At 44.4% G+C, this 17,665-nt stretch overlaps 1 pseudogene; it reads right to left on the bottom strand.

Annotated features, from left to right (window-relative positions):
* Positions 1-6,734: 6,734 nt before the first annotated feature.
* Positions 6,735-7,217, bottom strand: LOC126959767 (60S ribosomal protein L21-like; annotated as a pseudogene).
* Between the last annotated feature and the right edge of the window lie 10,448 nt (positions 7,218-17,665).

Here is a 17,665-nt window from a genome sequence, read left to right as displayed (position 1 = left end):
GTGCTCCAGCTCTGCACATTCCCTTCTGCAAATTCTGATTGTCAAGGTGTTGAGGGTGTGGACAAAAGTTGTCTTTGGGTGGGTGAGATTGTAGGTGGGTTTTTTTTTATTTCCTTTCTTTGCTTGTCTGTATTTGCTGATTTGTTTGTCATGGGCATGTATTGCATTTGTACCAAGAAAAGTTATTTTTAATTTTTGTAAATTCTAGTTGTTGCCATGTCTAGAAACTCTCCCTGAAGGGTTCTACTGCATTCTGAGCACTCCTTTTAACTTCACACCCCCTCAGCCTCTCTCTTCTCTGTGCTCTTTGCTATTATACATTTGCATTCACTAGTGAGTTGCTCTATAGATGGTCTTAAAGGGGTTGAGCAACAGGAGGCACCTTGAGGGTAGAGGCTCTGTCCTCTCTTCTGTGCCAATAACTTGCATGTTTCTTAGCTAACTTCAGCTCTCTGTCCTCCCCTCTTTACCACTGAGTCCAGGTGACTGTGAGAAGTTGAAGGTGCTTGGTTAGAACAGGGCTTGGTTCTACTCAGCTGAATTTTCTATTATTCTCATTTTAAAATCTCTGACACTTGGGCTAGCAGTCTTGAGTGCACTAGACACCTGGGCACAGTCTCTGGAGAACTCTGAACAATACACAGGGCAGGTTTATACAGGGATTGACAGTGTCATAGGGCTTGGGGGTAGTGGCTTAGCCTGGTCATGAATTTAACCCAGATCTTGCAAAATCTCCAGATAATCCTTTTTTCTCACTGGTTTTTTTCAAGGCCCTCATGGCTCTGGGAGGTTTGGTCAAGGCTGAGACTCATTCCCTCTCCAGCGTATATTTAAGAACCAAACATGGTTAAAAACAGATGTGATTAAGAACGTGAGCTTGAGATTAAACAAACCTAGGTTTAAATCTGATCCTCAACTAACTGTAGCAAGTCATTTAACCTCTTCTAGCCTCAGTTTCCTCATCTGGAAAATGGAGACAGAAATTGTGACCGCCTAATAGGATAATAGGATAATTGTAAGAATTAAGGAAAACAGTGCATGTAAAGCATTTGGTGCTCAGCAGCTGGTAATGATCACTACTACCGGGATGTTTGGGTACTGCAAAGATAGAAACAAAAGAGAAACAACACCTCTGACTTGGAAAAAACTTTCCTTCTCAAAGGGGAGAAACAAAGAGCCTCTGTGTGACACAGACAAAGTGAGTCCAAGGTAACATACTCATGGACAGGAGAGAGGGGCACGCAGTATATAGAAGAGCTGGGAGCTTCCTACCAAGGGGAAATCTGAGAAATCTTCAGAAAAGAGGTAAGTCTTGGATGGACCTGTAGGGATAGGTGAGAGGAGAGATGACAGGGGGGCTAGAGGCCAGGAGCTGGCTGCTGGGGCTGTGGATATAGCTGTATAGGCTAGCAGTTAAGAGCTCAAATGCTGGAGTCATAGGACATGTATTTGAGTCATTGACTGTGATGTTGAGAAAGTAGACTGGGTGGTTTAGAAACAACGCTAATTTATTTCTCATGGTTCTGGTGGCTGGGAAGTTCAAGATCAAGGTGCCAGCAGATTTGGTGTTTAGTGAGGGCCTGCTTCCTGGTTCACAGAGAGCTGCCTTCTCACTGTGTCCTTAAATTGTGGAAGGAGTGAGGGAATCTCTCTGGGGTCGCTTTTTTGTTTGTTTGTTTGAGACAGGGTCTTGCTCTGGCATCCAGCCTAGAGTGCAGTGGCATGATCATAGCTCACTGCAGCTTCAACCTCCTGGGCTCAAGCAATCCTCCCACCTCAGCCTCACAAATAGCTGGGACCACAGGTACATGCCACCACACCTGACTTTTTAAAATTTTGTGTAGAGACAGGGACTCCTTATGTTGCCCAGGCTGTTCTCAAACTCCTGGGCTCAAGTGATCCTCTTGCCTCCATCTCCCAAAGTGATGGGATCACGGGCATAAGCTACTGCGACCAGCCTGGAGCCTCTTTATGACAGTACTAATCTCATTCCCCAGGGCTCTGCCCTCATGACCTACTTACCTCCCAATGGCCCCTCTTCTAAATACCATTGTTTTGGGGATTAGATTTCAACATGTAAATTTTGGGAGGACACAAACCTTCAGATTATAGCAGTTACCGTCCACAAGCCTCACTTTTCTTAATTTTGTAATACGGAGAATGGTAATTCCTTCCTATAAGGATTTTTATGAGGAGTTAGTAAAATAATGCTTGTAAAGTACATTTTGAAAATTCAGTAATTACATTTCAGAGACACAGCCAACGTTACTGCTATTTTTGTATTATATTTATTATTATAAATCCATACTTGGCCTTGTTTTTCAGAAGAATACTTACACAACCATTCAGGGTCTTTTTCCCCATGTATTTGGATACCTGCATTCATTCATCTATTACATAATAATAATAAAATATATATATATATATATATATATATATATATATTTTTTTTTTTTTTTTTGAGACGAGTCTCGCTCTGTTGCCCAGGCTGGAGTGCCGTGGCGTGATCTCGGCTCACTGCAAGCTCCGCCTCCTGGGTTCATGCCATTCTCCTGCCTCAGCCTTCCGAGTAGCTGGGACTATAGGTACCCACCACCACGCCCAGCTAATTTTTTGTATTTTTAGTAGAGACGGGCTTCCACCATGTTAGCCGGGATGGTCTCGATCTCCTGACCTTGTGATCTGCCCGCCTCAGCCTCCCAAAGTGCTGGGATTACAGGCGTAAGCCACTGCGCCCAGCCAATAGAACATATACATATTATGTAATAATAACATAATAGCTGACATTTAAATAGTATATTTTATGTGCCAGGCATTGTTTTAAGTACTCAGTACACTCGGTATGTATAAAACTCATTTAATCATCCCAATATTGCTGTGAAGTAGGTACTGTTATTATTCATATTTTATAGAGGATAAAATTGAGGTCCAGAGAAGTTAAGCAGCTTGCCCAAGATTACATAGCTAGTAAGTTCTAGAACTAGAAGTTTTGGTCCCAGAGAGTCTGGCTCAGAATCCATGCTCTTAACTACTTGGCTATTGAACACACACGCTATTTTCAAAAACTCTGGGAAGAATGGAAGCACAAAAATATGAATTAAACACTGATCCTACCAGAAGGGAGATAGTAGTCAGGAGGAGTGATAAGACGCAGTAAGATCATACCCACCCATGGCAGTTGATCATGTGGCCTGGAGGTTTTGCTAGAGCCCATGTGGGCTTCTTGGCCTGGCTGAGTTATCCACTGGGATCAGCTTGGGTCATTGGACGAAGTCCTTGTTGGAGCCTCTGTAAAGTTAGTTAACACACTAACAGTGCATTGCTGGCACCTTTTTGCTGCAGGTATCAGCAGTTTGTGCTCTCTGGCCCACTAGAAGGCTGGATGATAGAATGCGGCTGGATGGGTATAAACCCACCCTAGTATTAACTGAAAAAGTAACTCAAAGTACAGAGCCAACTGAGTGAGGGTTGAGTCATTGCCTCATTGAGACATTGTATCATTCACTCACTGGGCACCTGTTTTTTGCCAAGTTCTCTTCTCTGTGCTGGATGTTACATTGAAAACATGTTTTGTTTTGTTTTTTTCCCTCCTGAGTCCACTCTCAAAATCCCTAGGATTATTCCCCCTGGGCCCTTCCCAGCTTCAAATGGTTTACGCCTTAGTGTAAACATTTAGAAGGTTGGAGCTAAAAAGGTCCTTGATAGTGAGTGGTATCCTGGATACCAGTTTGCAAGAACCAATTGTTAAATTTTCAGGAATTTTGTAAGCTGATTGTTAAATACAGCCGTTCTCAAAAAATTGAATTATGTAAACTTACAATCAAATAAATCGTATTAAAACAAAGGTAATAAATATCCAAAACTCATTATTTCAGTAGGGCGCAGTGGCTCATACCTGTAATCCCAGTATTTTGGGAGGCCGAGGCAGGTGGATCACTTGAGGTCAGGGATTCGAGACCAGCCTGGGCAACATGGCAATATCCTGCCTTTACTAAAAATACAGATATAGCCAGGTGTGGTGGTGGGTGCCTGTAGTCCCAGCTACTCAGGAGGCTGAGGAATAAAGATACAATTCTACAGGAGAATCACTTGAACCTGGGAGGTGGAGGTTGCAGGGAGTCGAGTTAGTGCCACTGCACTCCAGCCTGGACAACAGAGCAAGACTCTGTCTCAAAAAAACAAAAAGAAAAAAAACCCTTGTTACTTCATAATTACTTTACTATATGATATGTGATTGCATGGCCAATTCTGCATTCACTGATGTGTCACTGGTAAGCTTGAATTTAGCCATGGTGGCAGTATTTACACCACTGAAATCAGCAGACACTATAAATCAGTACCCCTTTCCCCAAAGCCCATTGCTGCCCAGAACATCATTGACCTTAGAAATAATCAAATCTGGTGATTTTCACCCTGGATTTCAGCCAAAAGGATCCACTAAGAGTCCTTTATTACTACTAGAGGAGGAGGAATGACAGGGCAAGGTGAGAGCAGGTGAGGCTCTGCCCATTGCCTCTGCCCCTCAGCTAGACCAGCCTGATGTGTGTGTTTTTATTTTATTTTATTTTATTTTATTTTATTTTATTCTATTTATTTATTTGAGATGGAGTCTCACTCTGTTGCCCAGGCTGAAGTGCAATAGTGTGATCTTGGCTCACTGCAACCTCCGCCTCCCTATCCCGAGGTTCAAGGAATTCTCCTGCCTCAGCCTTCCAAGTAGCTGGGATTCCAGGCACCTGCCACCATGCACAGCTAATTTTTGTATTTTTCGTAGAGACAGGGTTTCACCATATTGACCAGGCTGGTCTTGAACTCCTGACCTCATGATCCACCTGCCTTGGCCTCCCAAAGTGCTGAGATTACAGGTGTGAGCCACCGCACCCGGCCTGTTTGTTTGATCTAGTCTAATCTTATTTTATTCTTTTTTTTTTTTTTTGAGATGGAGTCTCGCTCTTTTGCCCAGGTTGGAGTGCGGTGGCACAATCTTGACTCACTGCAACCTCCACCTCCCAGGTTCAAGCGATCCTCCTGCCTCAGCCCCCCTAGTAGCTGGGATTACAGGCACCTGCCACCACGCCCAGCTAATTTTTTGTATTTTTAGTAGAGACAGGGTTTTGCCACGTTGGCCAGGCTAGCCTTGAACTCCTGACCTCAGGTGATCCACCCACCTTGGCCTCCCAAAGTGCTGGGATTACAGGTGTTAGCCACCATGCCAGCCTATTTTATTCTTATTTATTGTTCAGGAAATTGAATTTTTACAGTTCAGATCCAGAGTTAAGTGACTTACTCTAGGCCTACCAGAGCCTAATCTACTTCCATATATGAGGGAGCTGACATCATGGCACCCCGGGTGGGAGACAGAATCCTGTAGACCCTAACCCGGGGCTTTTCTGGGCCCCCAGCCTCAGGAGGCTCTCCCTCTGCTCCTATCTGATATGTAGTCCTCACCAGAGCTGCGTCCGCTGTGCCTCTGCGCCCCGTAGACATGGTGGATTCCCAACCAAGCCTTGCAGGTAGTTTTCCTCCCCTGATAAAAACCGTTCCTAACACCTCACAGTGACCGCCTGGTTTGCTGAACCCATTTTCCCTGACTGATTTGAGGTCAAGTAGAAAATCTTACCCTCACTTTGTGAGGGTTTTCAGACCTATCTCAACTTTTGGTTGCAGAAATCTGCATAAAGCCTTAGGAAAACAAAAAAACCAAAACAGAATACAGCAGCTATTTTATTTTTCTTTTAATTTTTTTCCATTTTTGTAAATTATTTTATTTCTTCCTTGATGATTTAGAGGGACTATCTTCAAACCAGTACAAATATTTCATACATAATACCTGGCCAGTTTCTAACCAATTGAGTACTTTGTTGCATACTTTCAGCAAGAAACACATTAAATTTGAATAGTAAAGACATTACATAATTAATCAGGACACAATTAAAATTTACTTTAAGTATTTCTGTGGGAAGGCCGGGTGTGGTGGCTCATGCCTGTAATCCTAGCACTTTGGGAGGCTGAGGCAGGCAGATCACCTGAGATCAGGAGTTTGAGATTAGCCTGGGGAACATGGGGAAACCCCATCTCTACTAAAACTACAAAAAAATTAGCCGGGACTGGCGCGGTGGCTCACACCTGTAATCCCAGCACTTTGGAGGCCGAGGCGGACGGACCACAAGGTCAGGAAATTGAGACCATCCTGGCTAGCATGGTGAAACCCTGTCTCTACTAAAAATATAAAAAATTAGCTGGGTGTGGTGGTGGGCACCTGTAGTCCCAGATACTGGGGGTGCTGAGGCAGGAGAATGGCGTGAACCCAGGAAACGGAGCTTTCAGTGAGCGGAGATCACGCCACTGCCCTCCAGCCTGGACAACAGAGCGAGATTCCGTCTCAAAAAAAAAAAAAAAAAATTAGCCAGCCTGGTGGCAGGTGCCTGTAATCCCAGCTACTCCCGAGGCTGAGGCAGGAGAATCACTTGGACCTGGGAGGCAGAGGTTGTAGTGAGCCAAGATCGTGCCATTGCACTCCAGCCTGGGTGACAGGAGCAAGACTTCATCTCAAAAAAAAAAAAAAAATATATATATATATATATATATACACACATACACACACACACACAAATACATATATACACACACATGCATACATATATATATTTCTTTGGGGGAGAGGACACCACACTTCTACTCAATAAAGAGAAACATTTTTATATTCCAGAGGTCTTTTATATTTTTAACACCTATTATGCCATGAATTCACAGAGAATAGGTTCCAGCAGCTCAGGCTCCTTCCCATTGGTTCTCACAAAGTGTGCTTCTCTGGATGGAGCAGGCTGGTGCTTCAGTTGAACCCAGGTACCTTTCTCTTTGGCTTCTTTCTTTTTCTGATCATTTTCCTTCACATGTTTTAGGAAGCTGTCTTGGCTCTTAGAGTGCTTAATGTGCTCAATACGCTCATTAATTCTCTTGGCAAGAATCTTGCCCTTAATGTGTTTGTTTACAACAATGCCAACGGCGTGCTGGGTAACACTGCAGACTCTTCCAGTTTTGCCATGATAACACTTGTGGAGCATTCCTTTTTGAACAGTACCCATTCCCTTGATGTCTACAATATCACCTTTCTTATAGATGCGCATACATGTGGCCAAAGGAACAACTCAATGTTTTCTAAAGGGCCTAGAGAACATACACCAGGTGCCTCTCCTCTTTCCCTTTATGTTCGTCATTTTGGCGAATTATTGGAAGATGGCGATTCCTGCCGAAAGGAAGGAGCTATTTTAGTTTTTGTTAGGCAGAGGCAGAAATGGATATCAGGGCCTGCTCAAGGGCACATGAGTGTGTTGGCAGGTGTCTGTGTGGAGGGGGACTGGGTGATGGGGAAAGTGGAAGGGTGGCGAAGTGGAGACAGAAGAGGATATGGGAGTGAACAGATAAAAAAGAAACATTTAAAGGAATCATTTTGGGGGTTAAAAAAAATAACTCTAGGTGTGAAGGACTATACAATTTCCTGAGACTTCATAACTGCTTCCCTCTAGCAACTGCTTCCCTCTAGCAAAACCTGATTCCGTGTGTTATCAGTCAGTTGTGCTTTATTCTGTCATCTCAATTACACAGCGCCCAGTAAGAACAACAAATGCATTGCACAAACACATCTTTGTGGTAACACCACAATGAAGAATTCTGTAAGAAATATGGAATGAGTTTGCTAGGGCTGCCATAAGAAAATACTACAGACAAGGGGGCTTAAACAACAGAAATGTATTTGCTCGTAGTTCTGGAGGCTAGAAGTCCAAGCTCAAAGCGTGGTAAGGTTTGGTTTGTTCTGAGGCCTCTGCTTGGCTTGCAGATGGCCACCTTCTTGCTGGGACCCCACAGGTCTTTCATCCATGCCTGCAAACATGTCTGCTGTCTCTCTCTCTGTCCAAATTTCCTCTTCTTATAAGGATACCAATCATATTGTATTAGGGCTCACTCCAAAGACCTCATTTTCACTTAGTCATGCCTTTAAAGAACTTATCTCCAAATACAGTTACATTCTAAGGTAATGCAGGTTAGGACTTCAACATAGGAATTTTATGGGGACACGATTTGGCCCATAACAAATGTTTAGACACTATTCATTTTATACTGCATGACTACGACACCAATCACACACTTAGATATTAAGGGTGTCTCCTCATTGACCCTGAGAGGTTTTATTATCTACAGAAATTGACTGTCATGCCTTGGACTGAGAACTTATCAGATGAAATGCCTTTAAAAGAAAGTATTGATTCCTCCCTTTCTTGTTAGGCACGAGCCAGGTGAAGCAAGAATAGGAGACCCCAAACTTCCTGTTTTCATTGTGTAGACAGCTCTACTGCAAAGATGGTCAATGTGCCTAAAACCAGAAGAGCTTTCTGTAAGAAGTGTGGCAAGCATCGGCCTTACAAAGGGCCCCAGAATAAGGGTAAAGATTCCCCCTATGCCCAGGGGAAGACGCGCTGTGATCAGAAGCAGAGTGGCAACGGTGGGCAGACAAAACTGATTTTCTGGAAGAAGGCTGAAACTTCCCAGAAGATTGTGCTAAGGCTGGAATGTAGTGAGCCTAACTGCAGATCCAAGGGGATGCTGGCCATTCAGAAATGCAAACATTTGTTTTTTTAAGACAGGACCTCACTCTGTTGCTCAGGCTGGAGTGCAATCATGGCTCACTGCAGCCTTGACCTCCCTAGCTCAAGCAATCCTCCAACCTCAGCCTCTCGAGTAGCTGGGTCTACAGGTACACACCATTATTCTTGTCTAACTTTATTTATTTTTTGTAAAGGTAAGGGCTCACTATGTTGCCCATGCTGGCCTTGAATCCCTGGGCTCAAGTGATCCTCCCACCTCGGCCTCCCAAAGCACTGGGATAATAGGCGTCAGCCACCACACCTGGCTGGGATTTTTTGGTGGTGTTTTATTCATTTTGAGGAGAAAACGTTGAAGCTATAGAAAAATTACCTGTTCGTACCCCAGACCTCAGCATCATGCAATCTATGCAGGTAATGAACCTGCACATGTACCTGAATCTAAAATAAAAGTTGAAAAAAAAGAAAAAAGAAAAATTACCAGTAGGAAAATAAATACAGTGATATTCTTACTTAAAAAAAATCTTATGCTGACTTAAAGAATTTTGAAGGTCCTGTTTCTCTTTCAAATTGCCTTTTTGTCTTGTTTTTACAGGAATTAATTTTTATAGGTAGGAGATCCTGAAAGGACCTTGCAATATTTGCAGAAGCTGCTAATGCTATAGAAACAGGTGCAGTGGCTGAGCATGGCTGAAAGGAGGTGGCAAGGAGAGATCACTGGTCAAGGTAGAGAGGGTGGGTGAATGTCAAACTGTCCCTCACCTAAAATGCCTTGTGTATTTCCTGTTGGACTGTGGCACCCCTTCCTTTGCTCTTCCCTAGATCCGTTAGCATTTGTCAGGCATCTAACAAAAATGGGCTTGGCAACTGCAAATACACAGGTGAGTGATACCATCAACTCCCTGCTTGTGTGGCTTTACAGTTCAGCTGTGTTAGCTACTAAAAAAAAATGATTCAAAAAAAATAGTCCCTTCCTTCCAAGCAGAGAGGTCCCTCAAGGAGTCATAACCAGTAAATCTCTTTCAGTCTCCAGAAAAAGACTTAAATGATTGTAGGTTGGGTGTGGTGGCTCACACCTGCAATCTCAGCACTTTGGGAGGCTGAAGTGGGAGGATCAGTTGAGTCCAGATGTTTGAGACCAGCCTGGGCAGTAGTGAGACCTCACCTCTACAGAAAAATTAGCCGGGCCCCCGTGGTGGCATGCACCAAGAGGCTGAGGCAGGAGGATTGTTTGAGCCCAGGAGGCAGAGGTTGCAGTGAGCTATGATTATTCCACTAAACTCTAACCTGGGCAACAGAGTGAGACTCTGTCCCCCCGCCCTCCAAAAAAGGATTGCAGTATAAAACTTTTATGAACTGAAGTAAAACTCCTTTCTATCTCCCCATATGCACACATTCAAATGAATCAGAAATATGAATTTTAGATCTTCCTTTAATGACCTGAGCAGTGAAAAACAAACAAGAAAAAGCATCGTTTACACATGCTCCCTGCTCCATTAGATGATAAACCACTTGGGGATAAGAAACAGGAGGTGGGCTGGGCGCGGTGGCTCACGTCTGCAATCCCAGCACTTTGGGAGGCCAAGGCGGGTGGATCACAAGATCAGGAGATGGAGACCATCCTGGCTAACACGGAAACCCCGTCCCTACTAAAAACATACAAAAAAATTAGCCGGGCGTGGTGGTGGGCACCTGTAGTCACAGCTACTTGGGAGGCTGAGGCAGGAGAATGGCGTGAACCTGGGAGGTGGAGCTTGCAGTGAGCCGAGATAGCACCAATGCACTCCAGCCTGGGCGACAGAGCAAGACTCTGTCTCAAAAAAAAAAAAAAAAAAAAAAAAAAAAAAAAAAGGAAACAGGATGTGTACTCTATAGCCCCGTGCATTCTTTGTATGAAGCAGATACTCGATATATATTCACTGATTGGATCTGAATCTCCAAGAGGAAAGATAATTTAACAAAAACCACTACGGTCCTTAAAAAATGTCATCACTGTGTCAGACTGTGGAAGGAGGTGAGGCCTGATAACTCGATAGAAAGCCCAGGTGACTATAGGGGAGATGGAACTCCTTTTTCTTCAAGGGCATCTAGAAGTCTTTGCTCTTTTTTCAAGGGCATCTAGAAGTCTTTGCTCTTTTCTAAGTAATGAGATGGAGACAAGGGTCTGACAATGAGTTCCACCTGCCCTTCCTGCTGCCACTCCAGGGCATGGACTTGAGTAGCCAATAGCTGAGGTGTAATGGCTTTGTGGCCTATTCTCCATCAGTAGTAACCCAGGGTAACCCAGGGCTGCCTCTGAAACTGCCAGACTCAGAGTTAAATCCAATCAATTCAACAGATACTTACTGTGTTGTTCATAATAACAGATATCACAGTTGTTGTTATTCAACAGATATTTATTGTGTTGCAGAAGAGTGCTCGTTTAGATTATAATTAGAGAAGAACCCAGGAATCGGGAGAGGTAGCTTGGAAGAAGATTAGCTTTTAAATGTTGAAGATTTCTCTCTAAGACCTAGGCACAGGGTCCCAAAATAATAAGCAGAACCTAAGCTGTTAGATGAGAAAATATCAGTCTAAAAAGCTGGGATGCGGCCAGGCGCGGTGGCTCACGCCTGTAATCCCAGCACTTTGGGAGGCCGAGGCGGGCAGATCACAAGGTCAGGAGATGGAGACCATCCTGGCTAACGCAGTGAAACCCTGTCTCTATGAAAAACACACAAAAAATTAGCCGGGACTGGTAGCGTGCGCCTGTAGTCCCAGCTGCTGGGGAGGCTGAGGCAGGAGAATGGCGTGAACCCGGGAGGCAGAGCTTGCGGTGAGCCGAGATCGCACCACTGCACTCCAGCCTGGGCGACACAGCGAGACTCTGTCTCAAAAAATAAAAATAGCTGGGATGCTCACCATTCCACACTGGTTATTTGATGATTAGTGTGGTCTGAACATGGACAGTATTTCCTTGATCAGTGACAGTTTTAGGTATAGGTATGTGACCCAATGCTGGTCAATAAGAAACGAAAAGAACCAATGTGGGAAGGCAGGGAGGGGACAGCAAAAGAGCAGGTTTCCCAGAAAGGTTAATACTGATAAAATGCTCCTCCATCACTGTTATATTTCAGATAATAGCTACCACTTGAACACTCTAAGAAGAAAAGAATTTAATTCAGGAAATTAGGTGCTTAAAAGTTCACTGGTAGGCTAAAGGAGCAGGCTTTGTTTTTAACATAGCCTAAACATAGGCTATGTTCCCAGCAATAACCAGCAGAACATTCAAAAATGTCTGCTAAAGAAGCTGCTACCTGTGTCCCCATCAAGAAGCTGGAGGGACCAGGAAGCCACCACAGCAGGTGTGGCTCCAGAATGACACCTGCGGAAGTCCAGTGCCCCTGTGCCCATATTTGTAAGGAAACAGCAGACAACACAGACCACAGCCTCCTTCCAAATCTCAACCAGGTGCAACTGATGTGCGTTCTTCTGTGTGAAGAATCCGACCCACTAGTCTGTTAGTGGAACACTCCTGCCCCTGTTCCCTCCCACTCCTCACTCCGTCCCAGGAGAGGTGAGTGAGGTATCTGACTGGCAAGTGTGGAAGAAGAAACTTGACATGCATGGACCCATCCCCTTCTCTTCTCTTTTCTGCCCACAGGGAGTATGCTTTCTGCCCTAGACGGATGTTTTCCCTGCAGGAGATGAATATCTGGAGTTACCCATGACTAGGTGGGAAAATCGGCCTGATATTGGGGTTTAGTATTAGGAAGCTCAGTTGCCTACAGATAATGCTAATATCAGAGTTACCAGAAATAAGGATAATATTTTGATCACCATATGCCAACTCCTCCTGTCCCCACCCTTCTTTTTCCACTGATTCAAGAATCTGGTGAATAAACTAGGGCTAGAGAAATGGAATCAAACTCTCCTGTGCTGCTAGATAACTCCAGGCACTTGGTCTGTCATGAGGCCCCCTGCTTTATTTTATTTTATTTTATTTTACTTTATTTTATTATTTTATTGAGATGGAGATTTGCTCTTGTAGCTCAGGCTACAGTGCAATGGCACTATCTCGGCTCACCGCAACCTCCGCCTCCCAGGTTCAAGCAATTCTCTTGCCTCAGGCTCCTGAGTAGCTGGGACCACAGGCATGTGCCACCACACCTGGCTAATTTTGCATTTTTAGTAGAAACAGGGTTTCACCATGTTGGTCAGGCTGGTCTCGAACTCCCGATCTCAGGTGATCCACCCGCCTTGGCCTCCCAAAGTGCTGGGATTACAGGTGTGAGCCACTGCACCCTGCTTACTACTTTATAACTCTCACAGTTTTCGCAGCATTTCACACCTGTATCTCATACGATCCTCTCAACAACCTGTTCACAGAGGCAGAATGGGCATTATTAGCTGAAGAGCTAATGCTGCAACTCTTAGTGTTCATAACCTGTTCCATATCATGATACACATAGGAAACTGAAAAAAAAAAAACCACATATATGCACACACACACATACACTCACACACACATACACTCACACACACATCTCACTGTGGAAAAAGTATGAGGCTGCTGGCACCAGAGGTATTTAACCCAGAGGTTCTAGCTGCCCTAGGCCTTGCATTGAGAGGATCAATATCTTATCATACCTGTAACCCACTCCCTGCCCACCAGTTAGGAAGTTCTGGCTTGAGGAAGCGTGCTAATTAGTTCAAGGCCACAAGGTTAATATATTAATAGTTGACCCTTGAATAACACAGGGACAAGGGCACCAACTCCTGTGCGGTAAGAATTTCACATATAACTTTTAACTGCCCCAAAACTTAACTACTAATGGCCTACTGTTACTGGAAACCTTACCAATATTATAAACAACCAATTAACACATATTTTGTATGTCTTATATACTTATATACAATAAAGTATATATACTTATATATAATAAAGCTTATATACAATAAAGTAAGCTAGAGGAAAGAAAATGTTATTAATTATAGGCCTTGCATGGTGGCTCACACCTGTAATCCCAGCACTTTGGGAGGCCAAGGCAGGAGAATCGCTTGAGTCTAGGAGTTTGAGGCCAGCCTGGGCAACACAGCGAGTCTCTATCTCTACAAAATAAAAAATAAAAAAAATTGGGCACGGTGGCCCAACACTTTGGGAGGCCGAGGTGAGCGGATCACCTGAGGTCAGGAGTTTGAGACCAGCCTGGCCAACATGGTGAAACTCCATCTCTACTGAAAATAGGAAAATTAGCCAGACATGGTGGTGGGCACCTGTAATCCCAGCTACGTGGAAGGCTGAAGCAGGAGAATCGCTTGAACCTGGGAGGTTCAGGTTGCAGTGAGCCGAGAACATGCCACTGCACTCCAGCCTGTGTGACAGAGTGAGACTCTATCTAAAAAAAAAAAAAAAAATTAAAAAAATAAATAAGTAATTAGCTGGGTGTGGTGGTGTGCACCTATAGTTGCAGCTACTCCAGAGGCTGAGACAGAAGGATCACTTGAGCCCACGAGTTCAAGGCTGCAGTGAGTTATGATTGTGTCACTGCACTCCAGCCTGCATGACAGAGCAAGACTCTGTCAAGAAAGAAAGGAAGGAGGAAGGAAGGAAGGAAGAAGGGAAGGAAGGAGGAAGGGGGGGAGGGAGGGAGGGAAGGAAGGAAGGAAAGAAGGAAGGAAGGGAAGGAAGCAAGGAAAAGGAAGGAAGAAAAGGAAGGAAGGAAAGAAGGAGGGGAGGGAGGGAGGGAAGGAAGGAAAAGGAAGGAAAAAAGGAAAGAAGGAAGAAGGTAAGATAGGAAGGAAGAAGGGAAGGAAGGAAGAAGGGAAGGTAGGAAGGAAGGGAGGGAGGGAAGGAAGGAAGGGAGGGAGGAAGGGAAGGAAGGAAGGAAGGAAGGAAAGGAAGGAAGGGGAAAGAGAAAATATATTTATATTCATTACGTGGAAGTGGATCATCACTTCCACTTCATCCTTATCATGTTCATGTTGAGTAGGCAGGCTGAGAAGGAGGAGGCAGAAGAGGAGATTTGGTATTCTTGTCTCTGGGGTAGCGAGGCAAAAGAAAATTCACATATAAGTGGACTGTGCAGTTCAAACCTGTGTTGTTCAAGGGCTAATTGTATACAGAAATTTGAGCTCAGATCCTCAGTCCAAATCCAAAGAATCTCAAACACAGTCTGAAGTGGAAGAGGCATTTGTTGCCTGCACACATCCCCACTACAGCTTACTGGATCAGGGAAGATTCAAAGGGATGGAGTCTCCTTCCGGCCGACATCTACCGGGCCAATCTCTATCTAGAGATGCAACCTGCCTCCTATCAGGTCTCTTCCTTTCTGAGCCAGAGCAGGCTTTTCTAGTTACCTTCTGGAGAGGGGAGATCAGAGGAGTCTGCATTAAGACTCATGATCTGGGTAGTCCTCTGCTGATCTGGAAATCCACTATGGGGTGGGCAGTGCCTATTACATAACCAAGATGTTGTCCCCACTTCTGAATACAAGCAAAGCCCCCCTGTCCAATGTGGTCAGGAGAGTAGATATTTCACTAAATAAAAATATCTACAAGGGGAACGAGGGAAAATGGTAAAAGCATACCTTAAACTTTCAATTTTAACTTAAAACATATAAAGGTAAGTTTAGGTACCATTTTCTTCAAGGGTAGGATCAAGGCATTTTCTTGGAGCAGGTATCTGTTAATTGGAGTTCTGCTTTATCTTTCTTGCATTAACTGTATCTACAGTTTATTTTTTTGAGAGAGTCTTGCTCTGTTGCCAGGTTGGAGTGCAGTGGCACGATCTCAGCTCGCTGCAACCTCTGCCTCCCAGATTCAAGCAATTCTCCTGCCTCAGCCTCCCGAGTAGCTGGGATTACAGGCACCTGACACCATGTCCGGCTAATTTTTGTATTTTTAGTAGAGACGGGATTTCACCATATTGGCCAAGCTGGTCTTGATCTCTCGACCTCGTGATCCACTCACCTCGGCCTCCCAAAGTGTTGGGATTACAGGCGTGAGCCACCGCGCCTGGCCTACAGTTTATTTATTCTACAAATACGTGTTGTGTTCCTACTATGTGCCAGGCATAATTTAGGTGATAAGGACACAGCAGTGAACAACACAAAGTCTGCACTCACAGAGCTTACTTTCTATTGGAATCTACCATACATTCCAGTTTGGGTTTCTTTAGAGTAGAACGAGAACTTAAACACACAAGACAATCCGAGCCTTACTCTACATTACCGAGAATTACCCTAAAATGTTTATGATTTTTTTGCTAGTCTTCACCACATGTCTTTCCCATACTAATTCAACAGCAATTTTTGTGTGTAACTTGTGTTTATCAAATCTTTCCAAAGCATATAACTCCAGTTTTCATAGGAACAAAAACTCATTTTTGCCCTCACATTTCATTGGTTTTCATAATTAAATTGCATAATCAGAATTGCAAGTACAATGGGCAGATGTGGGTTGGGAACCAATAGCCCTGGCCTCTGGTGAGCACTTAGCTCAATTTGTGGGAACAGAAGTACCTGAGAGTACCTCTACTAGTTGGGTATCTGGCACGCCATGGGCATTAGCGGGTTCTATAGAGGCAACAGGGAGCATCTGCTAACCGGGTATTTGCTTAGGTGGAGTTTTGCTTCAAGAGCTTCTGCCGTATTGACCCACCTCTCTTCTCCAGACCAAATGCCACTCTTCTGTTGAAGCATACAAGTACTTATTCTAAAGCTTTACAAAGGTGGAGGACACAAGACATACCTTTGTTTAGCGACATTTTGTTTTTTATAATATTCATAAAGATGATGATAGGTTTCTGTGCTGCCTTTTGTGTGCTGTCTTATGTGAATGTTCTCCTTTTCTCTGCAGTCCTCTCTTACATATGGCCCTCGTCAGGCGCCCCAGGCATACCACTTCCCTTAGGACAATGCAGTCCAAGCCCTGCAGTCCCTTCTTTTATTTATTTATTTATTTATTTATTTGAGACGGAGTCTCGCTCTGTCGCCCAGGCTGGAGTGCAGTGGTGCGATCTCAGCTCACTGCAAGCTCTGCCTCCTGGGTTCACGCCATTCTCCTGCCTCAGCCTCTGGAGTAGCTGGGACTACAGGCGCCCGCCACCACGCCCGGCTAATTTTTTGTATTTTTAGTAGAGACGGGGTTTCACCATGTTAACCAGGATGGTCTCCATCTCCTGACCTCATGATCCACCTGCCTCGGCCTCCCAAAGTGCTGGGATTACAAGGCATGAGCCACTGCGCCTGGCCTGTCCCTTCTTGATCCTCACTGGGATCACTGCATTTTCCCTTAGCTCAGGCTTTTGCTGGCTCTGTAGAGGCAAGAGGTAAATTCCGACACATGAACACGGCTAAAGGAGGAGAAGCAGGAGAACATTGGCATCTTTCCATCTGAAGGCAAATGTACATCACCACCACCAAATAACGTAGATTTCTTCAGAAAACCCTCTGCTCTGGTCTTCTTTACTTTTCATGAAAAATGCATATTTCTCTTATTATTATAGCTTGGCCGCCATTTTCCTGGCTGAATTTCATGACAAAGAGCCCCCCTCCCCACACACAGATTAACTGAAAATGCCCCCACCCTGGGAACAGTTTAGGATCAAAGGCACAGTGTTCAAATAGCATACGTGGATGCCAAAGCTTCTCCCCTAGAGGTGGATCATTCAGTTCGTTCTCTCCAACAGAGCTCCTGCTCTACAGGAGAGCCAGTTGCCCTCCCTTTTGTAAAGGGATAAGAAGAGAATACGTGCCTGTTTATCCTGACAACACAACAGAGCAAGCCATATTAGAGAAAAACAGGAAAAATAATGATGCTAAGAAGTCAATGATAAAGACTGTTCCATGCTCCACGGTGTTCCTTAGATGACAATGAGGTGACAGAGATCATTTAATCCAACCAGCTTATGTCAAAAATAAGAAAACCAAGACACTTGGGTGAAATGACTCGCACAAGACAGAGCCAGCCTGAGGCAAAGCTGGGGTAGGAAGTCTCTGACATTGAGTCATTTGTTGCATCCACTACACCAGCTGTTCTCAAAGTGTGATCCATAGACCCCTGAGGATTCCTGCCATTCTTCT

Source organism: Macaca thibetana, chromosome 7 (genome assembly GCF_024542745.1).
Source record: "Macaca thibetana thibetana isolate TM-01 chromosome 7, ASM2454274v1, whole genome shotgun sequence".
NCBI lineage: Eukaryota > Metazoa > Chordata > Mammalia > Primates > Cercopithecidae > Macaca > Macaca thibetana.
Note: the sequence above shows the minus strand (reverse complement) of the source record. Positions and strands in the feature narration are given on the sequence as shown.